The 25,085-nt window shown below is 45.2% G+C and overlaps 1 protein-coding gene across 3 annotated transcripts in view; it reads right to left on the bottom strand.

Moving 5' to 3' along the window:
• The window catches only part of ZHX3 (zinc fingers and homeoboxes 3), a 71,920-nt gene that overhangs the window by 33,282 nt on the left and 13,553 nt on the right, over positions 1 to 25,085 (bottom strand). The window contains exon 1 of one of the 3 annotated variants that reach the window (XM_070744740.1): positions 88 to 277. The exons of the other annotated variants lie outside the window; for them this stretch is intronic. The gene's annotated coding sequence lies outside the window, so the exon portion shown is untranslated. Of the gene's footprint in view, positions 1 to 87; positions 278 to 25,085 lie in introns of those variants that run through there. 3 annotated transcript variants of the gene reach the window in all.

Genomic DNA, 25,085 nt, shown 5'->3' with positions numbered 1-25,085 from the left:
ATCCACTCTGTCCTATCTATAATTTCCCAATTAACGAGTAAGGAAGGCAGTGTTGCTTCCTCCCAAATACAATTATTGCTCTCTTACCATATTCAATAGTCAAAGCTCTGCTGTTTCTGATCATGGATGCATAGCTAGCCTTCTTCCATGAATGTGACTGAAATCTCTTAAAAAAATTCAAGGAAGGTGTTTGGGGGTGAACTCTTTAAGATAATTACAGCCTGTGTAAACACATGCTTTTCAAGGCTGCACTCAATGTCTTACCAATCAGTTTGCTGGAATATTTCAACTTCCATTAGCAGGAGATAACAGGCAGCTGTGAGAAAGGGGGAGGGAGAGGACCGCATGGCTGATGATGTTTTACCCTTTTATAAACCACTACATATATTTATTTGGTTAAGCCTTTTCTATATGCTGATTTTCTACTCTATACAAAGGTTTAATGTTGGTTTATTGATCGGTTAATACTTGTATTTGGGTTGAAAGGGATTTTATTATGAAGCATGTGAACAAAAAATAAGTGAAGTAGAGTGTAATATAACAGGGATAATAAAACAGGGTTTTTATTATGAAGCATGTGAACAAAAAATAAGATACTACAGTGTAATATAACAGGAATAATAAAACTGATAACTCATGTAAATGAAGATAGCTCATGCTGAGTTTGTTATATTCTAGAACAGAGGTCTTCAAACTTAGCAACTTTCAACTCCCAGAATTCTTCAGCTGGCTGGAGAATTCTGGGAGTTGAAGTCCACAAATCTTAAAGTTGCCAAGTTTGAAGACCTCTGTTCTAGTAGATTGGCCCAGTTTGATTCAATGCAATACAAATGCCCTGCTCATCTCTCTGTAGAAAAAGGATAGTAGCAGCAAAATAAAAAAAACAAGTGAAAGGGGAACAGAAATATTCAAATCTTTGTCACAATATTTAATGTTGCGGCTCAGCGTTTCTTAAGCTTGGCAGCTTTACGATCCATGGACGTCCTGGTGGAGGAATTCTGGGAGTTGAAGTCCACACAACTTCAATGGGGAAGCTTTAGCAAACTTTGTTAATGGCCATTTTATTTTTTAGTCCCATGAAACTTTCCCCATACCTTGGATCTGTAATGAAGTTTTCCATTTTGGCCCCATAAACCCAGAAAATAAATGTTTTCTTAGTTGGTCACCAATAGCTCAGCTTCTATGTAAAATTAGAAGAAGAAGTTCCAATGCCCAACTCTTTACATTTATTTGTGTTAATTATACCTGGTATATTATCATCCAGTGACTCAGTTTTTAAACTCTTAAATCTGATAAATCTTTATAATTTACTATTATTTGAAAACTTGATACTCTTTAATCTTACCCTCAAATCCATGGCAATTATAAACATATTTCAATAAACAAGAATACCAATATAAAACCTTACAAATTGCCAGTCTGCACGGTGTTTGTAAACATTTATTTCTACTCTAGGTAAATTGCAATTAGAAAAGCAATGGGAAACCAACTATTAGAAGGATCAATGACATGCACTGCAACTTATAAATTCTGTTTCCATTATGATTTTTTTAAAAACAAAAGAATTGTGTGATTTCAGAATTTTCAACTAAATGTTGCAAGATATAACCACATAGCCTCTCACTGAGATCAATAAAACTTGTGCAATATTTGGAAACTATTTGAAATTGAAGCCACTTTTAAATAATTGGTAGAGAATGCCCAAAGCCTAAACATTTTAAGAACATAAGAACATAAGAAGAGCCATGCTGAATCAGGCCAAAGCCCATCGAGTCCAGCATTCTGTGTCACACAGTGGCCCACCAATTGTCCATGGGGATCTTGAGCAGAAAGAGAAGGCAAGACCCTCCCTTTCCCTTGACCCACAACAAATGGTACTCAAGGGAATCCTGCCTGCCTCTACCAACATAGAGGCGGGACATGGACATCCGTTTCAATAACCACCAATACACTTGGCATCCATGAATCTGTCTAATTCTGCCTTGAAGCTATCAAGGCTGACAGCTGTCACGATCTCTTCTGGAAGTGAATTCCATAAACCAACGACCCTCTGAGTGAAGAAATATTTCCCTTGATTTGTCCTCACTTTCTTACCTATGAGCTTTAGGGAGTACACCCTTGTCCTAGTATTGTGTGATAGAGAAAATAATTTTCCCTATCCACCTTTTCTATCCCATGCATGATTTTATACACTTCGATCAAGTCACCCCTTAAACGCCGTCTTTCAAGGCTGAGGAGATCAAGGCTGAAGAGACCATTTTGTCAGTTCCTTATTCCAGATTCTGTTCTCTTAACTCACAACTATGTTTTTCACCAGTTCAAAATAAAATTGCTGTGTACTAAACAACAATTTCCAAGAAAATTAACTTAAGGTGATTTACTGAAGAATAAGCCTATTACATAAAAATGCAATAATCCATGAGTTAATGTCTATCATTTTTAAACAATGTGTTGGAAGTAAGCAACACATTTAAAGTTTAAAGATAAGTATGCCACTTTTGAGAAGACAAAATATATAATAGGAAAGATTTTATAAATTACTAACTCTTGCCCAAAGAAATAATGAAAAGGATAGGGTAAGGTTTATAACAAACTCTCTTTTGTTTATTCTAATGCTGATAACCTACTGTTTATACATCACATAAGAGTTGTTATCTATTGTCATTTCTTTATCATATTTTCTTTCAATATTGCAATAACAAAGTAGAGAAAAATTCATGGAACTGGAAATTAATATATCCCTCATTAAGTGACTGGTTTATAGTGTTACAGCCTGAAATAAAACTTGATCTCCAATACAAATTGCATGTCTGTCATGAATGGTGCCTCAATTATGCTATGCATAGTCATATTACAATGGCTGCATGCTTGGAAAAATAGGGCAAAAAATGAATTAATTTAGAGAAAAACAATTAAAAGTCTATATTGTGTGTAAGTTTATAGAAATAATATATGTACAAAGTCTGAAAATTCAGAAAAGTCTTGTATAAATGCAAGATGATCACAGTAAAATGAAATAATTTAAGCTGTGCTTAAACAGCTGTTGCTTCAAATATCACTAAATCTGCTTCAGCCTAAATATATTTCCAACCATAACCACCAGCTTGCTAAATATTCAGTATACACTTTCTGTATACTTTCTGTACACTTTCTATATACAAACAATGTGTCTGTAATGTATATCAAATGTGATTTTCAGTTTGTAGTCGTCTGGGGTATTCATGGCATAAACTCAGGCTATATTGTAAATGTTTCTGAAATCTTTGACATAATTACACACCAATATTGCCATTTATTCATTTATTCATCTATTCATTTATTCATTTGTATGCCGCCCCTCTCCGAAGACTCAGGGCGGCTCACAACAGCAATAAAAAATAGTATAACAATGGAACAAATCTAATAATAAAATATATAAAACCCCCAACAATTAAAAACCATACAGCACATACACACCAAACATGAAATATAATAAGCCTGGGGGAGATGTCTTAGTTCCCCCATGCCTGGCGATGTAGGTGGGTCTTAAGTAACTTGCGAAAGACAAGGAGGGTGGGGGCAACTCTGATATCCAGGGGGAGTTGATTCCAGAGGGCCAGGGCCGCCACAGAGAAGGCTCTTCCCCTGGGGCCCGCCAAACGACATTGTTTGGTCGACGGGACCCAAAGAAGGCCAACTCTGTGGGACCTTATCGGCCGCTGGGATTTGTGCAGTAGAAGGAGGTTCCGGAGGTATTCTGGTCCAATGCCATGTAGGGCTTTAAAGGTCATTACCAACACTTTGAATTGTGACCGGAAACTGATCGGCAGCCAGTGCAGGCCAGGGAGTGTTGTAGAAATGTGGGCAAATCTGGGAAGCCCCATGATAGCTCTCACAGCCGCATTCTGCACGATCTGAAGTTTCCGAACACTTTTCAAAGGTAGCCCCATGTAGAGAGCGTTGCAGTAATCGAACCTCGAGGTGATACGGGCATGAGCGACTGTGAACAATGACCCCCTGTCCAAGTAGGGCCGCAACTGGTGCACCAGGCAAAACTGCAACTGGTAACCCAAATAGTACATCATACTTGTGGGGAACAATCCAGAAAATCATTGCCATGACTGCAGATTATGAACACAAGCAATCAGCCAAATGCTCAACTGACTCCTATCCTGAAATAATTATCATTCACCTTACTCCAAATCTTTTACATTGTAAACAAACTCACATTTCCCAAATCACGTCTAAATAACTTTCAACTTAACTTCCAGGTTCCATCTAATAAATTATCATTATTATCATTATTATCACTAATATCATCATCATCATCATCATCATCATCATCACCACCACCACCACCACCACCACCACCACCACCACATTTTGGATTACGGTACTCCCTTTATGAAATAAAAGAAACAAGCCCTAAACATTAGTTCTATTTCTTTTCTTAAGCTCTCTTCATTTCAAGGGTCTCCAATGAGGTGGAATGCTATTGGTTCAGCCGGGTTCGGGTGTATCAGTAGCAGCGACAGCCAGTAATTCAGAGAACTTGTGGCAGCGGCAGCATGAGGCGCCACTCAGATGCCACCATTTCCCTTTTTTAAACTCTCTGTGCATGCGCAAAACATGCAGAGAGGGTGAAAAAGTATGCGAAACGGTGGTAAAAAACAGGCTTCTGAACCAGTAAGGAAGATAAGCAGATTTCCCCGCTGGTCTCCAATCTTGGCAACATTAAGACTTGTGGACTTCAACTCCCAGAGATCCTCAGCCAGCTCTGCTGGCTGAGGAACTCTGGGAATTGAAGTCCACAAATTTTAACGTTGTCAAGGTTGGAGGCTCTTGCTTTATGCATTAATCGAACCCCCAGGAAGCTTTGAAAACATTCAGTATGAAAGATATGTGAACACTCAGGAAAATCTGAACGGGGTCAATACTTTTCCATGGAACTCCCTTCCAGTGCTCAAGCCCAAAGTGCAGTCACATTAAACCATCCTGCTCTCAGTACTTAAATTTTGCAGACTGCAAAATTAAAGAACTCTCAAATCACCCTGAGCAACACATACATAAAAACTTTGCAATAGCTATTTAGTGATGTCATGAACAGCAAACATCCAGACAATGCTGCTGACTAACTACTGAAGTGCATAATTGTAGGATTAATTCTTAGAAAGAGCAGTATGTGCAAAACAGCCATTGTAGATACTTTTTCCTTGGAAAAATCCATAGTTAATCTTAAGAATTAGACCTCAGGCAGGTTCTTATTACATCCTGCCTTACATACCAGTAGAAGAGCACTAATTAACCATCAAGTCTAAGTTCAACTGCAGAGAGCAAGAGATTGTCAAAGCAATAAATCTCTAAATTTCTACTGTTTGAACTTGCCTTGTAGACGAATCGATTTGATTGAGGGCCATATCACGGCTGTGTTTTATCTCGGGTGGGGGGAGCGGGGAGGGTCACTCATGTCAGGGAGCACCCGTTAGGGCCTGAGCACTCTGCCATAGAAAACGGTCACACGAGCTTTATTTTCAGCTGCAATGGCCCCCTGCAACCCTCTGCCAGTGAAAATGGAACTCGAAAGGACCTGCATGCAGCCCTCCTAAGCACTATTTCTACTGGCAGAGGCATCACTGGCCAGTCCTTCACTGTTTCCAGGGCAGCCCTGTAGGCCAGATCCAAGCACCCTGCAGGCCGGATCCAGCCCTTGAGTTTGACACTGCTGCTCTAGACCAGTGTTTTTCAACCAGTGTGCCGGGGCACACTAGTGTGCCGCAAGCATGAAGAAGGAAGCTCAGGTTCCAGTCTCGCAACTTTTTGCTGAGAGAGAGAGACTGAGAGAAAGAGAGCAAGCAAGAGAGAAAGAGAGTGTGAGAGAGAAAGCAAGAAAGAAAGAAAAGAGAAAGAGAAAGCAAGAGTGAGAGAGAAAGCAAGAGAGAGAGAAAGAGAAAAGGAGAGGAAGGGAGAGAGAGAGAGAGAGAAATGAGCAAAAAGGGGAGGAAAAAAGATAAATGAGAAAATGATTGAGACAGAGAATTATTATTATTATTTATTAGATTTGCATGCCGCCCCTTTCCGTAGACTGAGAGGAAAGAGAGAGAAACAAAAGAGAGAGAAGTGACTCTTGATTTAAAGCATATGATAAAAAGCACCCAAAGAATAAGAGAGAAACCCCCCCCCCAGCCCTCACCTGTTTTTGGAAATGGTTCAAGAGTGTGTATACATACACACACACACACACACAAGGGGGGGAGGAGACAGGGATGGAAAAAGAGAGGAGAGTGTCTTAGGGTGTCATTTTGGTTGGTGGTGTGCCCCAGGATTTTGTAAATGTAAAAAATGTGCCGCGGCTCAAAAAAGGTTGAAAATTACTGCTCTAGACAATCAATAGTCATTCTGATCCCACCTACAAACAATGAAAATACAGGTAGCCCTCAGCTTACTACTATAGATTTAGTGACTGTTTGAAATTACAACGGGATTGAAAAGCCTTACTTATAATAAATCCTTGCATTTATGACCGTTGAAGCACCCTCATGATCACCTGATCAAAATTTGGGCATTTGGCAATCAAAATGTATTTACACTGGTTGCGGTGCCCCAGGTTCATCATCATTTGCAACTTTCCCCATCCATTATCATTTCATTTTCAATATAACTCTGATCAGTAGTTCTCGACCTTTCTAATGCCGTGACCCCTTAATACAGTTCCTCATGTTGTGGTGACCCCCAACCATAAGTCTAGCACCAATTTTCCCAACAGAGCTTGAAGCTGATTGGCAGGGAGGTCAGAGGGACACCCCCACTGCATACGCCTGATTGGTCGGATGGTAACAATATGTTCCAAGGTGTCAGAATAGAAGCTTTAGTTCCTAATATTATGGGAATAGGCGTTGATTGCTTACCTGAACGCCTCTTCTCGTACGGTGAGCGGGTACAGCAGTCACATGGGTTGCTCACGTCCAATCCGGTGGAACTGAGCCTAGTGTTAAAAAAGCTTGCCGGATCCGCCCCTTCCCCAGAATTCGCGAATCCATAGACTAGGCTCAGCTGTGAAGCTCTGTAGTGTTCAACTCTCATTGTTAGAGGAAGAAAGATATAGAAAGGTAAAGAAGACACATACAAGGGCGGGAAGTGACTGCTGTACCCGCTCACCGTACGAGAAGAGGCGTTCAGGTAAGCAATCAACGCCTATTCTCCGTACTGAAGGAGCGGGTCCAGCAGTCACATGGGACATACCCAATAGATGGTCCCTAGGGTGGGATTAGATTGCTATCGTGTGAGATAACGGATTGGAGTACCCTTCTGCCGAAGGCAGCGTCCGCTGAAGCGTAAGAATCAATCTTGTAGTGCCTGATGAAGGAATTTGGCGAGGCCCAAGTGGCTGCTTTGCAGACCTCCTCCAACGGGGCTTGAGTCGCCCAAGCGGCCGAGGTGGCTGCGCTCCTGGTAGAATGCGCTGTGATGTTCCTTGGAACTGAGAGGGAGGCCGACTCATAGGCCTTAGATATAGTCCCTCTGATCCAACGGCCTATTACTGTTGAAGACACTTTGGCCCCCATGACTCTGGGGTGATAGGCTATAAAAAGTGCTTCTGACCTCCGAAAGGGTCCTGTGCGTTGGATATAGATTCTCAGCGCTCTGATGAGATCCAGGGTGTGCCATCTAATTGCCAAGGGATGGTCTCGTTGGAGGCAGAAGGAAGGTAGGACAATATCCTGAGATCTGTGGAACATGGAACTGACCTTGGGTAAGAAGGTGGGGTCCAGTCGCAAGACTACCTTGTCCTGATGGAATTGACAAAGGTCCTGCCTGATTGAGAGGGCAGCCAGCTCCGAAATGCGTCGGGCAGAGGTAATAGCCACCAGAAATGCTACCTTAAAAGATAGGTACCTGAGGGACGCCGATTTTAGGGGTTCGTATGGTGCCTGCGTGAGGGAATGGAGAACCCGTGGCAAATCCCAGGATGGATACCTGTGGACCTTGGAAGGTCTGAGGTTGGCTATGCCCTTGAGGAATTCCTGAACTTCAGGGAAGGATCGGAGAGGCTGTCTGCGGGGACCCCCTAGGACAGATGAAATGGCTGCCAGGTGACGCCGGAGGGTGCTGGTAGAAAGTCCTTTATGGAAGCCTTGCATAAGGAAGGAAATAATTCTGTGTATGGGGATGCACAGAGGGGAGAGACCTTCCTGTAGACACCACTGGTGAAACTTGGACCACGTGTGGTCGTAGATTCGATTGGTCGAACCCCTTCTGGCCTTTAAAATGACCTCCACTGAATCGGGGTCATGACCACGCAGTTCTAAGTCTCTCCTGATAACAGCCAGGCGGTGAGGTGGAACCACTCCGGGTCTGGATGGAAAGAGGCCCCCTGCCGCAGCATATCCCCCAAAACGGGGAGTCGCCAAGGGTCCTGGACGGACAGCTGTTGGAGATCCGCGAACCAGGGCCGGCGGGGCCAATGAGGGGCGATTAAGATTATTCGGGCCCTCTCGGTGAGGACCTTGTGAATCACGTCCGGGAGAATTGGAATTGGAGGGAATGCGTAGAGAAGGCCTGGAGGCCATGGACTCCGGAGGGCATTGATTGCTTCCGCTCCCGGGGATGGAAATCTGGAAAAGAAGCGAGGGAGTTGGGCGTTCGCATTGGTCGCGAAGAGATCCAGGATTGGTAGGCCGAATCTGAGGCTGATTTGATGGAACAGGTCTTGATGGAGGTTCCACTCTCCTGGGTCTATCGTTGCTCGAGATAGCCAATCCGCCTGGACGTTGAGGCTCCCCGAGATGTGATCGGCTAGGAGCGACCGAAGATGTTTTTCCGCCCAAAAGCCTAACTTGAGGGCCTCCCTCATGAGAGCCTTGGATCTCGTGCCCCCCTGTCTGCAGATATGGCTTTTTGTGGCAATGTTGTCGGTGAGAATGAGAACGTGCCGGTTGGGAATGCGAGGAGAGAAATGCTTCAGAGCCAGGGAAACGGCTCTTAACTCTAGCCAATTGATTGGCCTGGAAGCTTCCTCCGGGGACCACGTGCCCTGGGCTATCATCCCCTGGGCGTGGGCGCCCCATCCCGATAGACTGGCATCTGTGGTGATGACAAATTGATCCGGGCACCTGAACGGGGATCCTTTGTCCATGGCCGGAGACTTCCACCACTTGAAGGATCTGCGAACACTTGCTGGGATGACAATGCGCCGATTTGAGTTGCTGTGCCCCGATCTCTGAAAGGGTAATAGGAGCCACTGGAGTTCCCTAGCATGAAGGCGAGCCCAGGGAATGATGCCTATGCATGACACCATCTTCCCCAAAAGGGAAGACAGAGTTACTATGGATACTGAAGAATTAGATAAAATGTTAGAAATTAACTCCCCTATACTAAGTTTTCTCTCGGGAGAGAGAAAAACCTGGGAGGATTCTGAATTGATAATGGAACCCAGGTGAGGAATGGATGTGGAAGGTTGGAGGTGACTTTTTTCAAAGTTGATGGAAAATCCATGGTCCTGAAGGACTGACATGGTGACAGAAAGGTCTGTTTTCACTGTCTCTAGGGAGTTCCCATGAATCAAAATATCATCAAGATAACATAAAATGTGGATGGGAGACGCCCGGATATAGGCCGCCAGGGACCCCAAGAGCTTTGTAAAGACCCGAGGGGCCGAGGAAAGGCCAAATGGCATCGCCCTATACTGGAAATGCCTGCCTTGAAAGGAAAAACGTAAAAATTTTCTGTGGCATTTGGCTATAGGAATGTGAAGGTAGGCCTCAGTGAGGTCTAAGGAGACCATGAAATCTCCCGTGTGAATGGCGGCCAAAATAGAAGATAAGGAATGCATCTTAAACTTCCTATATTTGATGAATAGGTTTAGTTTCTTTAAATCCAAAATAGCTCTCCAACCTCCGGAGGACTTTGGAACCATAAATAGAATGGAGTAAAAACCTAGGCCCTTCTGACCGGAAGGAACCGGTTGAATGGCTCTGATGGACAATAGATGAGAAATGGCCTCCTCCATACGGTTACAATCTGAGGAGGACCTGGGAGAAGGGCAGGAAATAAAACGTTTAGGGGGAGGAGAAATAAATTCTAAAAGAAGGCCTGTTTGAACAGTGTCAATGACCCAGGGGTCCTTGGAGGTGAGACGCCAATTAGAGGCGAAATGAGCTAGGCGACCCCCTATGGGAATAGAGGAAAGATTACCATCTAGGTTTTTTTGAGGCCCTGTTAGAGGAAGCTCCCCTTTGGAAGCGAAAACCTCTACCCCTGGAGTTCCTACCTTGGGAACGAAAGCGGGGGGAATACTGACCTGGAGATCTCTGATAGGAAGCCGCTTGATCTTGCTGGCGCCCCGGGCGACGAAAGGACTGCGTTTTGGTAGCCTTTTTTGTGGTTGGACCCAAAACTTTCTTCTTGTCCGTGGTTTCCGTGAGGAGTGGATCCAGAAGATCACCGAAAAGAAGGTCGCGCTTTAAGGGTCCCTGGGATAACTGCCACTTCTGGCGTACTCCCGCTTGCCAAGGGCGAATCCATAGGAGTCTCCTTGCCGTTGTAGAAGCTGCAATGGACTTAGCAGAAAATCTAGTAGATTGCAAGGTGGCATCAGCCACGTACTGGGCAGCTGCAAAGACCTTGTTGAAGTCTTGTTGACCTCTCAAGTCATCGGGAGGAATATGCTGTTGAAGTTGGCGAAGCCACAGCAGCATGGCTCTGGAGAAAAAGGAGGCTGCTGCAGAACTTTTAATGGCCCAGGAATCTGCGGTGAATCCTCTTTTGAGCATTTGTTCAATACGCTTGTCCTCTGGGCGGAGGACTTCCTCCGCCTCTCCAGGCACAGCCGCTGCCGAATGAAGGATCTTGACAGGTTCATCCGGTTTGGGAAAGGATAGAAGCTCTTCATAGGAAGAGGAAAGTTTGTACAACTTTCTGTCTTTGGTGGAGGGATTAAGGCCAGAGGCTGGGAAATCCCACTGTTTGAGTAAGGCATCTTTAAACAATTTAGGCATAGGAATTACCTCGTTATCCTCCTGTTCCTCTGTGAAGTAAGGTAAATTCTCCTCCGGGGGATCAGTGGAAGTGGAGGCTTGTTTCTCCTGGGCCGCTAATCCCGTAGAAATCCTAGCTTTGAGGAGGAGAGATTTGAATAATTGAGAAGGGAAAATGGTAATTGGAGAAGGAACCTTTATTTGGGATTCCTCATCATCTGATAGGCCTTGAAAAGGGTCCTCATCATCCTCCATATCCTCATATTCGTCCTGAGAGGAATCTGAGTCATCCTGAATAGGAGCTCTAACCGCTGGGGAAGAACCCAAGGGGCGGGAGGGACGAGAAGGAGGAGGAGGTAAGGGAAGCTCATTGATGGAAGAGAGTTTGGCATCAATGGCCTTAGACAACACAGCAAAAATAGATTGGAACTCAGGAGGTAAACTAGAAATATCAGCAGGAATGGCAGAAGAATCCCTAAAGGCCTGGGAGGATCCTGGCTGGGGGGAATCTTCAATAGTATCTGGTTCCTCTGGACCTATGCCCCATAGGTTAGGTTGGGGTCTGTCTAGGTTAGGCTCATCCAGAGATAACACAGGGACCCCAGAAGGAGGTAGACTAGAAGCCTCTGGGGGGTCTTGACTACTGAGTACTTGAGCCTGCACCTTTAAACGTTTTGCTGATTTGTCATGGATTCTTTGCAGGGCTAGGTCCCTTCTCTTCTCGGCCCTGGTGACCTTGGTCGAGGGGCGGGCCCCTGGAGAAGAGGAGGAAGAGGCCTGGGGGATACTAGTAATCTCATCGCCTGTAGGCCTGGCCTCTCTGGGACCTTTAGTTGTGCCTCTCTTGGGAAAATAGGCGTTGATTGCTTACCTGAACGCCTCTTCTCGTACGGTGAGTGGGTACAGCAGTCACATGGGTTGCTCCTGTCCAATCCGGTGGGACTGAGCCTAGTATTAAAAAAGCCTGCTGGATCCGCCCCTTCCCCAGAATTCGCGAATCCGTAGACTAGGCTCAGTTGTGAAGCTCAAAGGTGTTCATCTCTCATGTGTTAGTAGAAAGGTAGAAAGAAGGTGATAGAGATGACAGACACCACACAAAGGGAGGGAGGTGACTGCTGTACCCACTCACCGTACGAGAAGAGGCGTTCAGGTAAGCAATCAACGCCTATTCTCCGTACTGAAGGAGTGGGTCCAGCAGTCACATGGGACATACCCAAGAGATAGGTCCCTAGGGCGGGGTTAGATTGCCCTTGTGAGAAATAACGGATTGGAGTACTCTTCTGCCGAAGGCAGCATCTGCTGAGGAGTACGTATCTATTTTGTAGTGTCTGATGAAGGAATTTGGCGAGGCCCAAGTGGCTGCTTTGCACACTTCTTCCAACGGAGCTTGAGTTGCCCAAGCGGCAGATGTGGCAGCACTTCTGGTAGAGTGCGCGGTGATATTCCATGGAATAGGAAGGGAGGCTGACTCATAAGCTTTTGCAATGGTGCCGCTGATCCCACGGCCAATTACAGATGATGATGCTTTGGCTCCCAGGGATCTGGGATGGTAGGTCACGACGAGTGCCTCAGACCTTCGAAAGGTCTTGTGCGTTGGATATAAATCTTAGCGCTCTTGTGAGATCCAGAGTGTGCCATCTAATTGCCAAGGGATGCTCTAGTTGGAGACAGAAAGAAGGAAAGACAATATCCTGGGATCTGTGGAACATGGAACTAACCTTGGGTAGAAAGGTGGGATCCAGTCGCAGAACCACTTTGTCCTGGTGGAACTGACAGAGGTCCTGTCTGATAGAAAGGGCTGCCAACTCAGAGATGCGTCGGGCGGATGAAATCGCCACCAGGAAATCTACCTTGAAATATAGGTACCTGAGGGACGCAGATTTCAGGGGTTCGTAGGGTGCCTGAGTAATGGAATATCGAACCCGTGGCAAGTCCCAGGAAGGGTATCTGTGGACCTTAGAGGGCCTGATGTTGGCCACTCCGCTGAGAAAATCTTGGACTTCCGGAAAGGAGCGGAGAGACTGCCTGCGAGGTCCCGCCAAGACAGAAGCGATAGCAGCTAATTGGCGACGGATGGAGCTGGTGGAGAGACCTTGGTGGAAAACCTACATTAGGAAGGCAATTATCCTGTGGATGGGAAGACACAGGGGAGATAAGCCCTCCTGAGAGCACCACTGGTGGAATTTGGACCACGTGCGGTCGTATATCCGGCTGGTAGACCTACTTCTAGATTTAAGGATGATTTCCACTGTGTCAGGATCGTATCCTCGCAGGTCTAGGTCTCTCCTGATAATAGCCAGGCAGTGAGGTGGAACCACTCCGGGTCTGGATGAAAAGAGGCTCCCTGCCGCAACATATCCTCCGAAACGGGGAGACGCCCGGGAGCCTGCGCGGACAGCTTCTGAAGATCCGCAAACCATGGCCTGCGGGGCCAATGGGGGGCGATTAGAATTACTTGGGCCTTCTCCAGAATAATTGTGTGGGTCACGTCTGGAAGAATTGGGATTGGAGGAAAGGCGTACAGTAGCCCTGGAGGCCAAGAGAACCTGGGAACATTGATCTCTTCCGCTCTCGGGGATGGAAACCTTGAGGAGAAGCGAGGGAGCTGGGCATTGACTTGACGCAAATAGATCCAGCACTGGATGGCCGAATCTGAGGCAGATTGGGTGGAACAGTGCGTGATGGAGACTCCACTCTCCTGGATCTATGGTCGCCCGCGAGAGCCAGTTCGCTTGGACATTGAGACTGCCCGAGATGTGGTCTGCTAGAAGCGACTGGAGATGTTCCTCCGCCCAAAGCCCTAATTTTAGGGCCTCCCTCATGAGAGACTTGGATCTTGTGCCTCCCTGTCTGCAGATGTGACTCCTTATGGCTAAGTAGTCGGTAAGAATCAGCACATGCTGGTTGGAGATGTGAGGTTTGAATAGTTTTAGGGCTAAAGACACTGCTCTGAGTTCTAGCCAATTGATGGGCCTGGAAGCTTCCTCTGGTGACCACGTGCCTTGGGCTATTAGGCCCTGGTCAGGGGCACCCCAGCCGGATAGGCTGGCATCTGTGGTGACCACAAACTGGGCCGGGCACCTGAAAGGAGATCCCTTGTTTAGGACTGGAGGAGTCCACCCCTTGAGGAATCTGCGAACTGTCGGAGGGATGGCGATGCGACGAGTGAGTTGCTGTGCCCCGATCTCTGGAATGGTAACAGAAGCCACTGTAGTTCCCTAGCATGGAGACGAGCCCAGGGAACGATGCCAACGCATGACACCATCTTCCCCAGCAGGGAAGATAGGGTGACAAAGGGGGCAGATTGCTGAGATAGAATGCGAGCAATGAGATCCAACATACTGTGTTTTCTCTCGGGAGAGAGAAAAACCTGGGATATTTCAGAGTTAAAGGTAGATCCCAGATGTAGAATAGAAGTAGTTGGGATAAGGTGGCTCTTTTTGAAGTTAATAGAAAAAAACCCTGGTTCTGAAGGACCGACATAGTGGAAGAGAGATCTGCAACCACTCCATCCCTAGAGACTCCATGAACTAAAATGTCATCTAGATAACATAAAATAAGGAGGGGCGTGGCCCGGATATGAGCCGCCAAGAAACCCAAGAGCTTAGTAAAGACTCTGGGAGCCGATGAGGGCCCAAATGGCATGGCCGTATACTGGAAATGTTTGCCTTGAAGGTAAAACGTAAGAATTTCCTGTGGCCTGTGGTAATGGGGATATGTAGGTGGGCCTCTGTAAGATCCAGGGAAACCATGAAATCCCCAGGGTGCAGGGCGGCTAGGATGGAGGATAGGGAATGCATTTTAAATAACCTATACCTAATGAATAGGTTCAATTTTTTTAAGGTCTAGGATGGCTCTCCAGCCTCCAGAGGTCTTAGGAACCATGAAGAGGATGGAGTAAAAGCCTGAGCCTCTCAGGAGAGAGGGGACCGGTTGGAGAGCTCTAATAGCTAACAAATGGGAGATAGCTTCCTCCATTCGGAACGAGATGAAGAAGAGCTTGCTTAGGGGGAGGAAATGAACTCTAAGTGAAGGCCCTGTTCTATAATGTCGATGACCCAGGGATCCTGACAAGAACAGTGCCAGGCAGAGGAAAAAACCAAGCCAGGCGACCTCCAATAGGGAAGGATGGATACTCACCATCTGGACTTCTTGGAAGCTCTGGAAGAGGAGGATCCTCTCTGGTAACGGGAACCCCTGCCCCTAGAGATACTAGGTTGGGTTCGAAAACGAGGGGAATACTGACCTGGATTCCTTTGAAAGGCGAAGCCTTGAACCTAGGACTGTGGTTTAGGGGCCTTCTTGGTGGTAGGGCCCAAGACCCTTTTCTTATCCTTGGTCTCTGTAAGGAGAGGGTCCAGGAGATCTCCGAAAAGGAGATTGCGTTTCAGAGGACCCCTGGCAAGTTGCCACTTCTGTCTTACTCTCGCTTGCCAGGGACGGAGCCATAGAAGTCTTCTGGCCGTAGTGGAGGCCGCTATTGACCTGGCTGCAAACCTGGAAGATTGGAGAGTAGCATCCGCTATGTATTGGGCAGCTGCGAAGATTTTGTTGAAATCTTGTTGACCTCGAAGGTCATCTGGAGGCAAGTGTTGTTGGAGCTGGCGAAGCCACAAGAGTATAGCTCTGGAGAAGAAGGATGCTGCCGCTGCACTCTTAATGGCCCATGCGTCTGCGAAGAATCCTCTCTTGAGCATTTGCTCAAGGCGCTTGTCTTCAGGACGGAGGACCTCCTCTGCTTCACCAGGCATGGCAGCTGTCGAATGCAGGGTCTTAACCGGCTCATCTGGTTTAGGACAGGTGAGCAGCTCCTTGTAAGAGGAGGAGAGCTTGTACAACTTCTTGTCCTTAGAAGTGGGGGAGAAGCCAGAGGTAGGATGGACCCACTGCTTAAGCAGGGCGTCCCTAAATAGTTTGGGCATAGGAATTACCTCATTGTCTTCCTGTTCATCCATGAAATAAGGAAGATTTTTCTCCGGAGGGTCTGTGGAAGGAAAGGCCTGCTTTTCCTGTGCGGCTAGCCCCGTAGATGCCCTTGCCTTGAGAAGGAGAGATTTGAAGAGCTGCGATGGAAATATAGCAGCTGGGGCTGGTATCTTAATTTGAGATTCCTCATCTTCCGACAGACCTAGAAAGGGGACATCATCCTCCTCTGCATCCACGTCCTTTTCATCAGAGGAATAAAAATCCTCTGTGAGTGGGGCTCTGTAGGAAGAAGGAGAACCCACGGGACGGGAGGGGCGAGGTAGAGAATGAGACAAGGAAGGAACATTGAAAGCCGAGAGTTTAGCATCAATGGTTTTAGTCAAGACAGACAATATAGGCTGAAACTCCGGAGACAAGGTAGAAATATCAGCCGGAAAATTAGAGGGATCCCTGAAGGCCTGAGAAGGATCTGGCTGGGAGGAATCCTCAGTAATATCTGGCTCCTCTGGACCTAAGCCCCATAAGTTAAGTTGGGGTGGATTTAGGTTTGGCTCATCCAGAGAAAGCACAGGAACCCCAGAGAGAGGCAAGTTAGAAGCCCCCGGGGGGGTTGAATGCACTTGGGCCTGCACCTTTAAACGTTTGGCTGATTTATAATATATTTCTTGTAGGGCTAGGTCCCTTCTCTTCTCAGCCCTAGTGGTCTTAGCCAGGGAATGGGCCCCTGAAGAAGAGTAGGAAGAGGCCTGGGGGATATTAGATTCATCACTAGTAGGCCTAACCTCTTTGGGACCTTTATTTGTGCCTCTCTTGGGAAAAGAAGCCATAGTCTGAACAAATTACAGAAGACAAGGCTAGAGCCAAGAAATTAGGGGGGAGAAGGATTTTGTGAGCTTTCCCAAGAGGATAAGTGACCCTGCTCCTAGGCCCAGGAGCGGCTGCGACTTAGGGGCAATCTGGACGGAACCAGAGTTCGTGTCCCTAAATGCAGCGTGGCAGGCCTCACGAAACTTAAATTAAGAAGAAAAACCAAGGCACACTGGTTGGAGGCCACTTCCGTGGAGAATAGGCCTGAGGGACTCACAGCAACTCCAGGGTCAAGCGGCGGACTGAACGCACTAATGGCTGACCAAGCCGGGCAAAACCGAAAGTGCGAGTTACAGGGCACGAGAGCCTTCGCGCCAAATCAACCGCTCCGTATCTGTTACAAACGGAGGGGAAAACTAAGTCCGGGAGACGGTTAAGTCCCACACCGCGGGAGGTAAATAGCCCTTGATAATTTATGACTGTGGCTTGCCTCGGCAGGACCTCCAGACCGTGGGAATATGTAAAATTCCGAGCCGGCCCCAGCACAGCACAGAGGGAAAAGACCGGGAATTGGCTGTGCCGCTACTCCTCCCCCAACTCGAAGCCCTGTAGGGCTGAGAAAAAAACCACTGCCGGCAAGCTAAAATAATGGAAATTTCTTACTGTTTTTGAAGAAAAGAGTCGAAGGGAAGGTGTTTGAGAGAGAACGAGCTATCACACGACCGTGAAGGATCACGGACTGAGCGAATTCTGGGGAAGGGGCGGATCCAGCAGGCTTTTTTAATACTAGGCTCAGTCCCACTGGATTGGACAGGAGCAACCCATGTGACTGCTGGACCCACTCCTTCAGTACGGAGAAGTAGCCATAGTCTGACAATTAACAGAAGACAAGGCTGAGCCAATAACTGAATAAATAAGGAGAAGAATTTCAAGGACTTCCCAAGAGGAATGGATCCTGCTTCGAGGCCTCGAAGCTGCTGAGACGTGAGGACAATCTGGGCAAACCCAGAGTTCGTGTCCCCAAATCCAGCGGGGCCAGCCTCCCTAAACTTTTCAATTAAGTAAACCAAGGCACTCTGGTTGGAGGCTTAGCCGGTGGAGAATTTAGCCTGGGCGTCCCAAGGCCCGCTCCGGGATCCACGCGGTGGACTGAGGCCTACGCGGCTGGCAGGAGGCCAACACGAGAGGCCTAATTTAAAAAGGGCGCGAAGGCCTTCGCGCCGAAAAATCGCTCCGAATATGTCTTAAAGGGGAAGCGATCGACTAAGTCCAGGAGACTAGAAAGCCGTCTCACTCCGCAGGAGGTATTTCTTAAGCCCTTTAATATATATATACAATAAAGAATCAATAAATCAATAAATTAATACTTGCACCAGAACCTCCAGGCCAAAGGATTAAAAGAATCCACAAGCGGCCGCGGGGATCGTACACGGCAAAACCGCCGGGGGAAAACGAAACCGCAACTTCTCCAAAGTAAAAAAGCCGAGCCGCAAACGGCTGGCGCTATTAGTGCAAGTAAATAATAATGGTAAAACAAATCTTACTACTTTTGAAGGAAAAGATCGAAGGGAAGGTGTTAGAATGTTGAACGAGCTATCACAATACAACCGCAGGATATGCGAACTGAGCGAATTCTGGGGAAGGGGCGGATCCGGCAAGCTTTTTTAACACTAGGCTCAGTTCCACCGGATTGGACGTGAGCAACCCATGTGACTGCTGGACCCGCTCCTTCAGTACGGAGAAATTTGTGTTTTCCAGTGGTCTTAGGCGACCGCTGTGAAACGATTGTTTGACCCCCAAAGTGGTCCCGACCACCAGGTTGAGAACCACTGGCATACATGGAGTTTTGTTTCTATGAGTAGCGGGTGAAAACACACGCTGCTCACACAAATGAAGCCGCACGTACACGTATGTGTGCCAGCCCACCACTCAGAGAACTTGACTGCAAATAGGCCATGGCTCAGTAATGGATGGCGGCCCTGACTTGGATGATTGAGAATCTCTTTAGGAATTATGATCTACGAGAAGATAAGCTTGGGCCAGTCACTCTGTCTCAGCCCCAACTCACTTCACAGGGTGATGGTTGTGGGGAAATTAGAGAAGAAGGAATGTGCGTTGGATATGTTCAGTGCTTTAAAGTATTTATAAAAATGATATAGATGGGATATAAATAACAAACAAACAAACAAATAAATAAATAAGTAAATGTGACTAAATCATTATATTTAAAGATGTATAAATTTGCAATATTCCCTCACAACAATGCATGCAAATCAAATAGCTGTTTCTCCAGAGTCCAGCAACTGTAAAATTTGATGCAACTCTTTAAAAAAATTAGATTACCCAGATATTCAACAATAGATTCTTGTAATTATTCTGAACATGTATTAATATATGATAGACAGATAGATTAGATAGATATAGAGAGAAATATTCTAATAAAATAGATATAATAATAATAATAATAATAATAATAATAATAATAATAATAATTTATTGGATTTGTATGCCGCCCCTCTCCATAGACTCGGGGCGGCTAACAACAAAAATAGTTTAAAGAGGCAGGGAATGAGAAGCTAAAAAGCTAAAAAACAAGAATAGGCAGTGTTCTGCAAGTAATTAATAAAAATATTGTAAAACACCAATGAAATAGTCCAGAAAAAGAAATGAAATGTGGATTCTGATGCCTGGGTGTCAAACCAGACAGCTTAAATGTTTTTAGAACATTTATAACATATACATTTGTTACATAGTATAAATTGTAGGGAAAAGAAAGTTTTTCTCTCTGCCTCACTTTTATATTGATAGAGTACGCTCAATTCCCAATTTCACTCCATTTTACTTCCTCTGCAGACTTACTGTGAAATATCTCCAATAAAATGGAGATAACAAGGGAAAGATCAAAGGTTAAATCCCAGTTCAATAATCACAATATTTAGATCAGTTGTTGTTCAGTTGTTCAGGCCTAAGTCTAGCAAACATTGCAGTTACAAACAATACTACATAACAATTACTACAGCGTGGAGAACTTAGATCTTTCAGTTCTGTAAAGTATATTACAAGAGCTTACATGTTACTCAGCCCATTTCACTTGGTCAGAGTTATCTTCTCTAGTACGGTACTTTAAAAGCAAAAATGCTCCTTTACTTTAGACCTCTGTAAAAACAGCAATAATAGCATTATTCCTGTTTCTTCCAACTAAACTCAGACTTGGAATTCACTTCTACAATATTTATGCAGTGTTCCAATGCTATTTGGTAACTATAACAGCAGAATCAGGTTTGTGATGTCACAGCAAACCCTACATACTGTAGGTAGGTTTTCTGGATTCAGACACTGCTAGTAAGATTGTTGGTCTATCGAGATGGAAATTCTGGAAGGTGAAATCCAGCATATGTAAAAGCCATAATGATGTAAGGGAAATTATGAGTAGTGATTCAAAAATCACTCTTACTCAGAGTTCCGTAATAAGTGAAAAACTTCCAACTAAAGTTCAATTTTTTAAAAAAATATCACAAAGGGGTTTTTCTCAGTGGTTATGAAGATTTCAACATACTTTGGAAGGAACTCAGTTTTGAACAACAAAGACCTTGACCTACAAAGTTACCAGGAAAAAATATAACTGTGTAATAAAAGAGTAAGCTATGAAAAATGCTGAGCAGGTGAGTCTTACTGTAAAAGCTTCTATAAAAGTTCTTCTACAGCACATAATGCTCTAAACATTCTTCTAGGTGCTTATTGCTATATCTTACTCTGCAAATGGAACAGAACATTTAGAGTAGATTACAAGCCTGAGATCAAAGTCCTCGCTGATTTTCAAATCAACATAAATTCTGCACTTCTTTCTTCATGTCCATTCCCTTCATCTATTATCCTTTTGGAACATTTCTCTCTCCCTCAGTTTCCCCCTTTGTTCTGTTGCATCTCACAATGTGCTCCTCTTAGTACCCAAGTTTCATACACACCCTTTTATCTTTCTCTTAGATGAAGAAGATTTGCAATTGCTCCCTATTCTCTGTGGACAGACCACACTTAGTAGATAGGCCACACACAATATTGCAATATTGGGTCCAAAAAGGAAAAAGGAACATGTCAAACAATATCAACCAAGAAGGTAAGGGGTATACAAAGAAAAAAAAATATGAGGAATGGTTGAAGGCTCTGTGAAGAAAAGGGAAGTATGATGGCAGTACAAGCATCTGAAAGGCAGCCATGTTGGATATAATTGTTTTGACTTGTTAGAGAAGATGGGATAGCATGCATAAATTCACAAAAGGAGATTTTGGTTGAGCATCAGGAAAAAAAAATTCAAATAGAAAGGAAAGTCAGACAACTATGGGAGGGTCATAGGAACTCATATTTCAGAGGAATGATGGCCATCTGTCAGGGATATTGTAATGATGGATTTCTGCAGTGAGGGAGGTTCTGCAGGAGGTTAAATTCTATGATTTTACAATCCTGCTTGTTTGACCTTTCTTGGGAGCTTCAAGTATCATTTTAATTATTTTTCCATTTTTTTTGGTCCAAATTCCTTCTAGTATTACACCCTCTGAAGCCTAACAGATTTGTACAAGAATAAGCATCTGCTACACGAAGCTCCCTTGGAAAATGGAAAATTTAGGAAAATTCTTAATATTTCCATTTTCCCAATCTTTCACATCCCCAACCGAGACTCTCAGATACAGTGATACCTTGTCTTACAAACGCCTTGTCATACAAACTTTTCGACATACAAACCCGGGGTTTAAGATTTTCTTGCCTCTTCTTACAAACTATTTTCACCTTACAAACCCACCACCGCCACTAGGATGCCCCGCCTCCAGACCTCCGTTGCCAGCGAAGCACCCGTTTTTGCGCTGCTGGGATTCCCCTGAGGCTCCCCTCCATGGGAAACCCCACCTCCGGACTTCCGTGTTTTTGTGATGCTGCAGGGGAATCCAGCAGCGGAAAAACGGGTGCTTCGCTGGCAATGGAAGTCCAGAGGTGGGGTTTCCCATGGAGGGGAGCCTCAGGGGAATCGCAGCAGTGCAAAAACGAGCGCTTCGGCTGGCAAAAGGGGTGAATTTTGGGCGTGCACGCATTAATCGCTTTTCCATTGATTCCTATGGGAAACATTGTTTCATCTTACAAACTTTTCACCTTAAGAACCTCGTCCTGGAACCAATTAAGTTTGTAAGACAAGGTATCACTGTACTTCTTTAAATAATTCGCAATAGTTTAAATAATATACTTGCTAGCATACTGCTGATTTTATTTCTAATTCCCATTTGATTATTCTGCTTCAAAAACTGGAAGTCATTATGCTTGCCTGATTCTTATATTAAATTTTTGGTTGTTATTCCTTCATTTTGCAAGTCCCATTGTAAAACCAGCACCCAGATTAAAATGCAACTTCAGCTGGGAAAAGGCAACTTCCAAATTTTAAGTACATCTGGACAAAAATAATTGCCTTTGGGTTTCCTCACTTCTTGCTACATCTTGGAGTCTTTTTCTAACCCTGACCCTAGCCTGAATTCTTAGCAACCAATTAGCTTTAGTTCAGGTTTCTTAAAATTAATATCATATATTTTTGGCTACGCATAGAGATGTGTTTTATTATATTTGGAAGCCTAGACAACTGTAGATAATTACTGCCTTGCTAAAGGTGTTTGGGTTACACGGAAGACTGGATTTATAGAAAAAGCAATTCATAACAAGCTCTTAAAACAGCTGACTTTTTATTTTCTTAATAAGAAATAGACACCCTGTTTACTCTCTTCTGTTGATCCTCCTTGGCATTAGTACAGAAGGGGTTTTTATTATCATTCCTTCTCTTGAATTTTGCTTATCTCAAAGCGAATAGATTTAGTCACCTGCTGTTTTGATATTGGAGTCAATCAACCCTTTCTTATGCATGACCAGACAGGCATAGCAGAACACTGTCCATAACATTTGACTGCGCATATACAATAACCATAGCCACTTATTCACACCTCTTATTTATCCCTTTAGGACCAAATCTACCCTGTTTCCCCGATAGTAAGACACCCCCGATTGTAAGACGTATCGGGGGTTTCAGGGGGGTCGGCTAATATAAGCCGTACCCCGAAAGTAAGACATATGTCTTACTTTCGGGGAAACACGGGGGTATTGCCAGGGGGGGAGCCCGATGACGTCGCTTCCAAGCTCCCCGCGCGCCCCTCGCCTTCGCCTCGCCGCCACCGCCTCTTCCCCTGCTTGGCAAAGCGAAGGACGGCGCTGGTCCGAAGCGAGCCGAGCGGGCGGCGGCTTGCAGCGAAGGCGCTCGTCCCAGCAACCGAGTCCTGCCGAGGCTCGGCTGCAAGCAGCCAGCGAGGCCGACCAGCTCCGAGGCGAGCGGCCGGAGCTGCGTCCTCCTTCACCCGCCTCCTTTCCGGCAGGCAGGTGGGGCTGGCCAACTGCGCAGAGCGGCTCCTCCCCTCCAGACACACGCTTCCCCGACACGCGTCTGTGGCTCCACGCGTGCACGCCGCTTGGAGCCCTGAGGTTGAACTTGGAAAAGGGCTCACGAGGCTCCTGTCCCACGGCTGCCCTTCTGGACTCTGGGGAGATGCCTTCGGGAACGCGACCCTTTCAATTTTTTTCCAATGTAAGACATACCCCGAAAGTAAGACGTAGTGGGGCTTTTGGGGGTAAAAAGAAAGTAAGACACTGTCTTACTTTCGGGGAAACACGGTATTACCTGAATTTCACAGCCATACAAAGAAGGCTGCCAAAATCTTTGTAATTTGCAGAGACCTTTGCAACAAAAGAAGAAAAAGGAAATACACAAGGTGCTAATATATCCAATATATTTAATATATTAATACATACGCTGAAATTGATCTGGGTTTTTTTCTTGGTCAGATCCACTTCTTTATACTGCCCTGACCTACTTTCTGGAGTATCGTACTATCCTAGCATGCCATCCAAAAGTTGATTTCACCTCTTACATAAGAACAAAATGCAGATTGAATGTTTGTTCAATCTGACCTTCTGGAACCAACTCTCCCAGGAGATTTCTACTGCCCCCATTCTTCTGGCCCTCTAGAAGGCTTTAAAAACTAACCTTTAAAAACTCACCTCAGGCTTGGGGCTGTATGACTGTGGTGTGAATGAATATCAATACATGGTTTTATTACTGAGTTTTAGATCAGTTTTTAATTGGGCTTTGGAATTATTTTTGTATTTCTCCTACTTTCTTTGCAGTCTGCATTGGTTGCCAATCAATTTCCGGTCACAATTCAAAGTGTTGGTTATGACCTTTAAAGCCCTTCATGGCATCAGACCAGAATATCTCCGAGACCGCCTTCTGCCGCATGAATCCCAGCGACCAATTAGGTCCCACGGAGTGGGCCTTCTCCGGGTCCCGTCAACTAAACAATGTCAGCTGGCGGGCCCCAGGGGAAGAGCCTTATCTGTGGTGGCCCCGGCTCTCTGGAACCAGCTGCCCCCAGAGATTAGAACTGCCCCTACCCTCCTCGCCTTTCGCAAACTCCTTAAAACCCACCTCTGTCGTCAGGCATGGGGGAACTGAGATATCTCCCCCGGGCCTATACAATTTATGTATGGTATGCTTGTGTGAATGTTTGTTTAATAATGGGTTTTTAAAATATTTTATATTGTAAATTATTAGATTTGTTACAAACTGTTTTTATTGTGTTGTGAGCCGCCCCGAGTCTGCGGAGAGGGGCGGCATACAAATCTAATAAATAAACAAATCTAATAAATAAATGGTGTGAGCCACCCTGAGTCTTCAGAGGAGGGCGACAAATAAGTCCAATTAATAAATAAAATAATAAAATAAATAAATAAATATTGAGATTTCTCCTTAAATATTGAGGTTCAATAAATATTGAGGTTTCTTACACTACACTAAGCTCTTTTACAATTTCCTAAATGCTTTCTCCTACCCATCCTCCATAGAGGCAGCATGGGTATTAGTCATGGTTATTTGTTTGAATGGGTGGAGATTAACTTTAAGGGGCATACTATAAATTGGGTCAGTTTTCTCATCTTGATACAGTTAAAGAGAAACATGATTTTCCAAAGTTCCAAGTTCCATTTTGTCTTTTTAATCCCCCTTTGACTAACATCCTCTCCTCTCTTCCCTTCCCCTCAGAAATATGACTTTGCCAGTGATGGGTTCTAAATTCTATTGCTACCGGATCATGCGCGCTTGCGCATGATGCTTCTGCGCATGCTCAGAAGCATCTGGGGTATGGGGACGGACCCTCCTACCGTCACCACCAGTTTGTAGAACCATACCAGTAAGCAACTTTAGGAATCCAAGTAAAATTTGTAATACCCTACCATTAAACTAATATACCTCACAGAGATATGTGGAACAACAAAACAGAGCACCAGCTTGAAGTAAATCAACAAAAGCTCCCCTTATATGAA

Source organism: Erythrolamprus reginae, chromosome 3 (assembly GCF_031021105.1).
Source record: "Erythrolamprus reginae isolate rEryReg1 chromosome 3, rEryReg1.hap1, whole genome shotgun sequence".
Classification (NCBI taxonomy): Eukaryota; Metazoa; Chordata; class Lepidosauria; order Squamata; family Dipsadidae; genus Erythrolamprus; species Erythrolamprus reginae.
The sequence above is the reverse complement of the archived record's forward strand: the minus strand, read 5'-3'. Positions and strand labels throughout refer to the sequence as shown.